The sequence below is a fragment of the Oryx dammah genome, unplaced genomic scaffold (assembly GCF_014754425.2).
Source record: "Oryx dammah isolate SB20612 unplaced genomic scaffold, SCBI_Odam_1.1 HiC_scaffold_1, whole genome shotgun sequence".
Lineage (NCBI taxonomy): Eukaryota > Metazoa > Chordata > Mammalia > Artiodactyla > Bovidae > Oryx > Oryx dammah.
The window spans coordinates 73,750,093-73,759,397 of NW_024070185.1; the positions used below are offsets into that span (position 1 = coordinate 73,750,093).

A 9,305-nucleotide genomic window follows, 5' to 3' on the forward strand; every position below is an offset into this window, starting at 1 on the left:
ACACCCCACATAGGCACACACGCGCGCACACATACACCCCACATAGGATGAGGTCCTGAAAACTCACTTAGTCCATATCCCCACCTCAGAACAAAGTCTACCATCTCACCTTTCCTGAAGACACCCACCCGTTTTATTCCCATTTTCCTTGAAAATGACAGCACAAAGGTGAACCTGGACCTCCCCACCTTGCATGCTCCCTATTCTCCAGCGCCCTTTCTTCCAACTGCCATGCAAGCTCCCGCACCTCACCTTGACTGCAGAAACCCTCAGCCCTGGCCCAGGAGGGGCTCCAGAGGGAGAAACCACCCCAGCAAAGCCGGGAACCCGCCCCCTACTCTGATCCACATTCCTCCTGCTTTGGTCCCTTGTCGCCGCTCCCCACCCTGACCCCACTCCAGGCCCTCCTGGCTGCCTAGCCCCACGCATCCTCCCAATCTCTGCTCCACCACTGGTCCTCCCAACAGTCAATTTACAGGTAAGCCCAGAAAGAACGTGTGACATGCCTATATGAGGCAGCCACTCAGGACTAAACCAGAACAGATATCCAGGCCTTCAGCTCCCAACTGGGTCGCTTCCCCAGCCCCTCCCATGGTTGTCCCGTGCCCATGTGGCCCCCAGGAATGGCATCCCTGAAGCCTGAATCCCAGGGGAGGCCCCCTGTCCCAGCCCTACCTGGGGCCCAACTCACTCTGCTGAAGGGCTTTGTGCTCCCAGTTGCCTGCCTTGGGGCCTCTCAGTCACAGCAGCCCCTGGACAGCTTCCTCCATGACCGTCTCGGGCTCTGGCTGCGGCCCCTGCTAGGGCTCTGCGGTCCCTATGTGTCCGGCCAGAGCCCGCCTCTCAGCCCTCCTCGAGGCAACCCGAGTGCTGCGCTGCTCTGCTCTTCTCCTCCAGGGAAGAGGTCAGTGGAGCAGGGGTTTGGCCCTTGTCACTCGAGCCAAGTGCAGACACACTGCCCAAAATAGCATCCCTTCTCCTGCCAGCAGTGCCGTGGAGACAGGGTTCTGAGGCAGCCCTTGTGAGGTCAGAGGCGGAGCTCCCAGTGGGCGCTCTGGGCCTCTCGGTTTCAGAGGAAGGGCCTGTTGTACCAAGCCAAGTGTCCAGCACAGAGTCAGAGGAAGTCCCCACCCCGGCCCCGGGTCCCACAGCTGGGGGAGACTCCAGAGGCCCCTGAACCCCCTCTGTGGGGAGGACTGCACAGAATGGGATGTGAGGTGGAAGATTCCAAAGAACAACAGCCAGGTGGAAGGGCTGGGAAGAAGACCCTGAGTCAGTCCTGAGGAAGCCTCCATCCCGAAGGAGGAAGAGGAGACTCGGGCCCTGGACTCTGAGAGGAAGAGACAAAAGCCATATTTGCAGGAAAACCTCAGTCCAAGAAGGGAGGTAGAAGCCAGCCTGGTTCTCTGGAGGCTCTTAGTCTGGTAGGGAGGAGAAAAAGCCTGGGCCTCGTCCTCTGGGAGCCCCCAGTTTATTTTAGTGGGGAAAGGGGAAAGCTAGGCCCAGCCCTCAGGAAAACACTTCCCATGGGAACAGTAAGCAAGGCCTCTGGGAAGGAGCCAGGCTGGACCAGAGGGCATGCCCACGGGTGGGTGACCAAGGTGGGTCAGGAGCCAGCCAGGGGACCATCCACCGTCTATGAGCGGACCTCAGGAGCCTGGGCATGCTGCTAAGTCGCTTCAGTCATGTCCAACTCTGTGCGACCCCACAGACGGCAGCCCACCAGGCTCCCCAGTCCCTGGGATTCTCCAGGCAAGAACACTGGAGTGGGTTGCCATTTCCTTCTCCAATGCATGAAAGTGAAAATTGAAAGTGAAGTCGCTCAGTTGTGTCCGACTCTTCGCCACCCCATGGACTGCAGCCTACCAGCCTCCTCCGTCCATGGGATTTTCCAGGCAAGAGTACTGGAGCTGGAGCATGGGTGAGCCTCCAAAGACAGGCAGTCTGGGATCTGAGCAGATGACTTGGTGCTGAGGAACAAAGGAGGGGTTGCTGGTCTGCAGACTGTAAGGAGACCAGCCAGGAGGAGTCGTGGAGGCTGGGCAGTGGGTCCAGAAGGTTCTGAGGCAGCCCCTTATTGTGGAGAGGGGTTGTAGGGTTTGGTTGCAAAGCCAACTCAGGTAATAGAACTGTCCTCTAGAGGGTGCCAGTAGAATGGATCTGGTCTGGAACTTGCCTTGCCCAGCCAAGCCACAACTCCCCACCGCTCCCTGGCCCCTCCCCACCACCACCACCCCAACCCCACTTCTGCCACTTTGGTTCAGTGGGTTAAGAATCTGCCTGCAATGCAGGAAATGCAGAAAATATCAGGTTCGATCCCTGGGTAGGCAAGATCCCCTGGAGGAGGGCATGGCTACTCACTCAAGTATTCTTGCCTAGAGAATCCCATGGACAGAAGAGCCTGACAGTCTACAGTCCATGGGGTCACAGAGTCAAACATGACTGAGTTGACTTAGCATGCACTTGCCCACACACCACCCCTCCTAGACCAGCAGGTCACTGACTCTGTAAGGAGAGGCAGAGGCAGGCTGCCCAGTCAGAGACCATCGTTAAGGAATGGACTCTACCACAGCAGCCCTGTGGCTGAGGCTCTGCCCCTCACCGCCTCTGCAGACTTGAATCCTTCCTTCAGGGAGGTAGAGATGCACCCCTGGTAGTGGCGGACATCTGCCTTTTTTTTTTTTTAATAGAGTTTTTTATTTATTTCATTTTTTGGTTGCATTGGGTCTTCATTGCTGAGAGCAGGCTTTCTCTAGTTGCAGCTAGCAGGGACTAGTCTTCATTGCTGTGTGCAGGCTTCTCATTGTGGTGGCTTCTCTTGCTGCGAAGCACAGGCTCTAGGCACATGAGCTTCAGTCACTGTGGTGCACGGGATTAGTTGTTCCACAAAGCATGTGGGATCTTCCCTGACCAGGGATTGAACCTTTGTCCCCTGTATGGGCAGGCATATTCCTATCCACTGTACCACCAGGAAGTCTGACACCTACCTTTATTCCTGTGTGTGCTATTGAGGCCAGGGTGAGGTAAGAGTCAAAAGTGGAGCTCTGGGGTCTTGGATGAGATCGGGATCATGGGCAGAGTTGGAGTGGGCTGGGGTAGGGCTGGTGAGGGAGGGAGACCGGGATCCATGCTGGAGTCAGGGATCAAGCCCTGAGCTCATTTACTGGGCTGTTCGCTGAGACACATAAATGGCAGGTAACTTAGGATACACCGTGATAAAGTGGAGGGGATACAGGAACCACTAAGCCAGTGAGGTGGGCAAGAATCTTCCAGAAGACATAAGATGGACACTGAGTCCTCTAAGGTGAGGAAGGGAGGATGGAGCAGTAGTGGTCCTATTAAGTCATTTGAAGCCCAGTGGGACTTGAGAAAATCTAACACATTCTGGGAATTGTCAGTGGTTTACAGAGGGCTGGAGAAGTGAGCAGGGGCAGACCATGAGGAGTTTCGTCTGCCAGGGCATGCAGTCAGACTTTATCCCAAGGGCCTGAGGCCCTCAGTGGGTTCTTTTCCTTGTGTGCTTAGTCACGTCCAACTCTTTGAAATCCTTTGGACTGTAGCCCACCAGGTTCCTCCGTCCATGGGATCTTTCAGGCAAGAATACTGGAATGGGTTGCCATTTCCTTCTCCAGGGGATCTTCCCCACCCAGGGATCAAACCAGGGTTTCCTGTGTCTCCTGCATTGCAAGTGGATTCTTACCTGCTGAGCCATCTGGGAAGCCCCTCCAAGGCTTCTAAGCAAAGAGAAGCATGAAGTAGTCAGTCTGGGGTCCCTGAGGAGCCGCCAGCAGGCAGGGGCATGATTGGGCCCGGGCTCAGGCTGGAGAGGGAGAACCGATGTCAGCCCCTGGGCATCTACTTTGGAGTCCATGGGATTGTCAGGAAACATGAGGGTTGAGGCAAGGGGCAGGGCAGGATGCTGGGGACAGGAGGGTGACTAAGAAGGAGCAGGTGGTAAGAGGAGGGAGGAGATAGAAACTCAGACACCAGCCTACCAAGAGAATGCACAAAGTTCGAGGAGGCTATGGCCCCAGAGGTACGTGGAGGAAAGGCCAGCCTCAGTGAACTGGTGGGATGGAGGATGGCCGCAGCTGAAGAGATGGAGGCTGAGGTGGCAGAAAGTTCAACTGTGGAGAGAACAGAGACAGTAAGGCGGGCTCTGAGGCTGGGCGAACTCTTTTTGCAAACTCTGATGTATCTTTGGGTACTTAGTCCCTCTTTCAGAAATTGCTCCAATATTCTAATTTTGCCTACAGTATAATACTTTTGCAGAATTATGAATCAGTGAATTATATATCACTATTAGCTGGGAAAGATCGAGGGCAAGAGGTGAAGGGGACGACAGAGGATGAGATGGTTGGATGGTATCACTGACTCAATGGACATGAGTTTGAGCAAACTCCAGGAGATAGTGAAGGACAGGGAGGCCTGGTGTGCTGCAGTTTACGGAGTTACAAAGAGTCGGACATGACTTAGTGATTGAACAACAATTAATTTTAAGGTTGGAAATGACCCAGTGCTCATCAGCCTCTCATTTCTCATTCATTACACTAAAAAGTTTTCAGTGTAAACTAGTAAGTGGGGACATTAATGTTCAACCTAACTGAAAATTTAAATATTTATGAACACATAGCCAAGCAAGTCAAGCAAATATAATTGTCCATCGTTGGAGTGGAAATTTTTGAAAAATGAAAGCAAATAAAAAAATCTCAGCTCCTTTTAAGTCTTTTATTACCTAAAATACAAAGAAGTCAAAAGAACATTTTTCCCTCCATGACAACTACTACAAACATTTTGGTAGGGTTCTTTCTAATCCTTTTTTTAAAATGTATACACATATACACATCCACCCCAATTTGTCAACAATAAGTAGAATGAAACTTGTATAAAATTTTGTAAAGTACTTTCTTCACTCAAATATTAAGAATTATCTTTTCCATGCCAGTAAGTCCATATCCATGTCATATATGTGGTTGGACAGCAGAGAATTGCCTCCAATTTTAAATGTATCCAACTATTCTCTATTATGAATAGCATAGGTCAGGCAAAACTGGCTGAAACCTAGTTAGGAATAAAAATACAAATAGAAAATTTTAAAAATCAGAATGCAGAAAGAAAAATGCCCAAATATACTAAAACTAATCTGAACTTCCAAGAGCCCCTATAAAAAAATGAATGAACTATTTATTTCCACTGACGTGTCATTTGATTTATATATTGTGTAAACTGCTTTCAGTCAAATTGTTTTCCAGACTTTTTTTTTTTTAATGGTGCCACGCAGCATGTGGGAACTTAGTTCTCCAATCAGAGATCAAACCTGTGCCCCCTTGCACTGGAAGCATGGAATCCAAACTCTCTTGAGCCACAGAATCCTTTGTATAAACTCAGGTGTGCCATCGTATCAATCAGTAAGAAATGAGCAGCTTTGGTTGAGAGAGTAAAGAGGGGAGTTGGAGAACAGTATAGGTGCCTTGATGAACCCTGGTCTCTGAAATCTCAGACTGCTCAAAAAAGAAAAGACCCTCCTCCCAAAAAAGACCCTTAAGACTCACCCAGGTGAGTGTCCCTTTTCAAACTCATTTTTCAAGTAGGGAAACTGAGATTCAGAGCAAGGAAGCAACTTACCTAAGATCACCCAGGCCTTGAACATCTGGATCTTCCCAGGAGACCAGGGACCCAAGCTAGAAGAACTGGGGTTCTAGCAGGTGGCTAGAACCTAGCAAGTGGCTGGGCTGGGGAGGGCTGGAGACACATGCAGGAGCCAGGATGGTCTTTAACCCTGACACTCTGTAATGACCAGATCCTCCCAGCAGCCCAGGCTCTCGTCCTTCCTTCCCAGAGTCATAGGTGGGCCTCCAGAAAAGAGTGGACAGAGACGAAGCAGACAGGATCCAGAGGCACTGACGTTAGCCCAAGGGCAAACATCCTGTAAGTCATGGAACCAGAATTCAAACCCAGGTCTACTCCACTCTAAAACCTTCATCAGGCTACCTAACTTGGCATCAGAAATCAGGCATGGAGCTCAGACCTGTCACTTTGTAGTATGAGCTGAATCTATCAGGTCCTGGAAGATGGTGGTGTCTCATTGACAGAAAGAAGTTGGGAGATGACACTGAAGAAATCTGCTTGTGTGAGAATCATTTATGTATATGTATGTGTGTATATGTGTTTGTATATTGTGTGTATGTATACATATTTGTGTATATGAATATGTGTATGTATGTGAATGTTCATGTGAATGAGCTGATATGTGTGTTCATGTCTGTGTCTGGTCTTGAATGTAAAAATCTCTCTGTGGACACTTTCTCTGTCTCTTTCACACACATATAGACACCCACAGAATCACTGCACACATAAGCAGGAGCCCATTCCTCTGGGTTAATATTTTCCTGCCTGCGTCAGCATGGTGCCTGTCGGCAGGCAGCTCACTGAAGATATGTGCTTTATCTGATCTGGAACAGGGGCTCAGGGTGGGCAAAGAGCCCATCTCAGCACTCCTAGGGCAAGCTACTCTCTCTCCACTCTCTTGCTCAACCTGAAAATGGAGGCACGCCCAGAGGCCCTGGCAACCCCGTGTGATGTGACTACCCATCTCCCCACTCACTCTAAGGGCTCCCCAAATGGTGCAGGCTTCCTCCAGATGGGCAAGGTCAGTTGTTCCCAGAGGTATCGCCTCACTCCCAAAATCGTTGTCCAAATCCTGAGGCCCCCAACATATATACCTTCCACTGAGGAGAAACAGGGAATAGAGGCCCTGACGAAATGCTCACAAAGCGCCCCTCTTCAGCAGGAAAGCAGCTTTGAAATGACCGTGCTAGCCTGCGGGAAGGTGGGGTCTGATTTACAGCCTGCCAGGAACATAGTGATAGCCCACGGGGCCAGTGCAGAGGTCTCCATGGGCAGGGACTTGGGTCCAGGCAGCCATAGGCATTGAGCCCAGGAAGGCTTGATGGAACACAGGGGTTCCCCTGGCGGGATGGGGCCTCCTTAGTTCCTGGGCCTCTCCCAGAATCAAAGGAGGGTCCTCCCATGCCCATGCTGGCCCCCTGGGGGGCAGGCTGGGCCAGACTGGACTGAGCAGGCAGACACAGTCTCTTCTGCTGTTGGCATAGCCCAGGGTTCAGGGTGAGTCAAGTCCAGATCCCCTGGCTCCCTGCCCAGCCTGAGGATGCCCTAATGAGACAAGGATGGGGAGACAAGGATGGAAGACCACCCCCGGCAGTGTTATTCCCCTAGATGCAGAATTAGCAGCACTGACTGCAGGAGGGGTTGTTTGATAAGACGGTAGCTGACTTTGCCATCGGATGGAACTGCAGGAAGGAAATGAGGACATGTGGGTGAGTAAATTTAGAAGAGTCAGCAGAGGTTGGGGAGAGACCCCTCCCCCCCGAGACAAACTACAGCTTGCTCAGCTCTGGTGATTGTCTAGGTATCTCTGTTGCCCTGTCCCACACCAAAGAGGGAACCCAGAGAGCTGGCCTCGCCTTCTGTGCCCCTTCCCATCTCATCTGGCTGGGGGCAGGAGCTCCGCCTTCACCTTCCCACCCTACTGTAACAGGACAAGGGCCCTCCTTATGCCCACAACTCTGAGCTCTCCTTTTGATGTCCCAAGACTGGACATCATTGGGCAGGTTTCCATGGCCAGAGAGGCGAGGATGGAGGGCAGGAAGGCTTCACTGATTACAGAGAGTAGAGCTGGAAGAGGGGCCATCTGTGCCTGGTGAGGCTGACCCAGAGGGCCATCTCGAGGACAACACACAGTTCCAACAAGTTCCAAACAAGGCTTCCCTCCAGCTACTCGGATGTCAGAGAAGCTGAGATGGAGGCACTGGACTGGACAGAGATGAGTTTCCAGCTGTCAGACCAGCTCAGATACCCAACCTCAACATTTGGAGACAGGCTCCATACCCCTTTAAAGCATGTTAAATGAAAATTTCAAACATTACCAAAGTGGTATATGACCCTCCATATAACCATCACACCATAAAATCATCAACCTTTTGGCACTCTGGTGTCACAGACTTTTTTTTTTTCTTTTTTATGAAGTATTTTAAAACACATTCCAGCTGGTATGTCATTTCACTCCTGCATCCTTCAGTATTCATCTCTAAAACCTATAAACGTTTTCTTACATAATCACAATTCCATGCCTAACAAAATGAACAAGTCCATGGAGCTATCAAGTACCCACATTGTTTCCAAATGTCTTCATTTGTTGGTTTGTTTGAGTCAGGCTCCAAACAAGAGCATGTGGCACTGGGGTAAATGTCATCCTAGACATGAGCAGTTCCCCCTTTGTTTTGTTCACAAGCTGTTCCTGTCGCTGTCCCTGCTAGTTAATGTGCTTCTATAAGAAGTCACAACTGAGGGTTTGTGTTTGCTTCCTTGTGGTGTCATTTAGCTCTTCCTCCTTTCTCTGTATTTTTTTTATTTTTTTTTAGAATATATAGGAAGTTAGCTCCAACTGTGTGATTTTATTTAGGATCAATTTAGAGGGGATTGACTCCTTTGGGGACAGGGCCATGTGCTACCTACTGTACCTCATCCAGAGGCATGTAATGCCTAGTTGTCCCAAGTTTACTGATGCTGACCAGTCAGTGGGTTTAGAGGGTGGCAGCTTGGTCCCACCACTGTTAAGTTCCCCATTGCCTTCTGGTTCCATCCTTTAATTTCTACTGAGTCAGTATCAAAATCCTTTTACACTAAACCATTTAAAAGGAGAAGCTCTGGGCAGCAAATTCTTAATCCACAAGAAAACAAGAGACTTAATTAATGTTGGTGGCTCAGTTACTGAGTTAATCAGGGCAAAGAGGGGAGTCAGAAAGAGGGATGCTTCATGAGAAGATGAAAGAGTGAGGTGGTGGCAGAACAAGGCAGTGAAAAACCCAGGGACCTCCTGGCCAAGAGTCTGAGCATGGGGCTGGTGTGGGCTTTGGCTGTTCAGGGGTGGCTCCTCCTATCCACCTGGTGAGTTGTGGTTCATAACTCAGACTTTATAGCCAGCAGTCCTGAGCTTGTATCCAGTTTGGCTTCTTGATTGGTACTGGGTGCTTCTGAGCAAGATATTTAATTGGGTGTCTTCCTCTGTATGATGGAGTTACCAGTCCTTACCTAGAAGAGTGGCTGGGAGAATAGACTGAGTTGGTGGTGAGTCCCTGCTGGGGAGTAGACACTCTGTGGTGGAGAGGATATCTCTTTGAGGAAAGGGACACTGCACCCCACCCCTTCTGCCCTTATTGACTCTTGTCTGACTCCAGGGCCAAAGCCTGCAGAGCTATGGGCCTGGGGATGGGATGGAGGAAACT

At 50.5% G+C, this 9,305-nt stretch overlaps 1 protein-coding gene across 5 annotated transcripts in view; it reads right to left on the reverse strand.

Moving 5' to 3' along the window:
* LOC120866250 (aquaporin-7-like) overlaps positions 1–907 on the reverse strand; it is an 18,261-nt gene extending 17,354 nt beyond the window's left edge. For 2 of the 5 annotated variants that reach the window (XM_040243855.1, XM_040243841.1), the window contains exon 1: positions 692–907. The gene's annotated coding sequence lies outside the window, so the exon portion shown is untranslated. Of the gene's footprint in view, positions 1–675 lie in introns of all 5 variants that reach the window. The other 3 variants (XM_040243863.1, XM_040243849.1, XM_040243882.1) reach the window with 2 other exon arrangements.
* Positions 908–9,305: the final 8,398 nt, after the last annotated feature.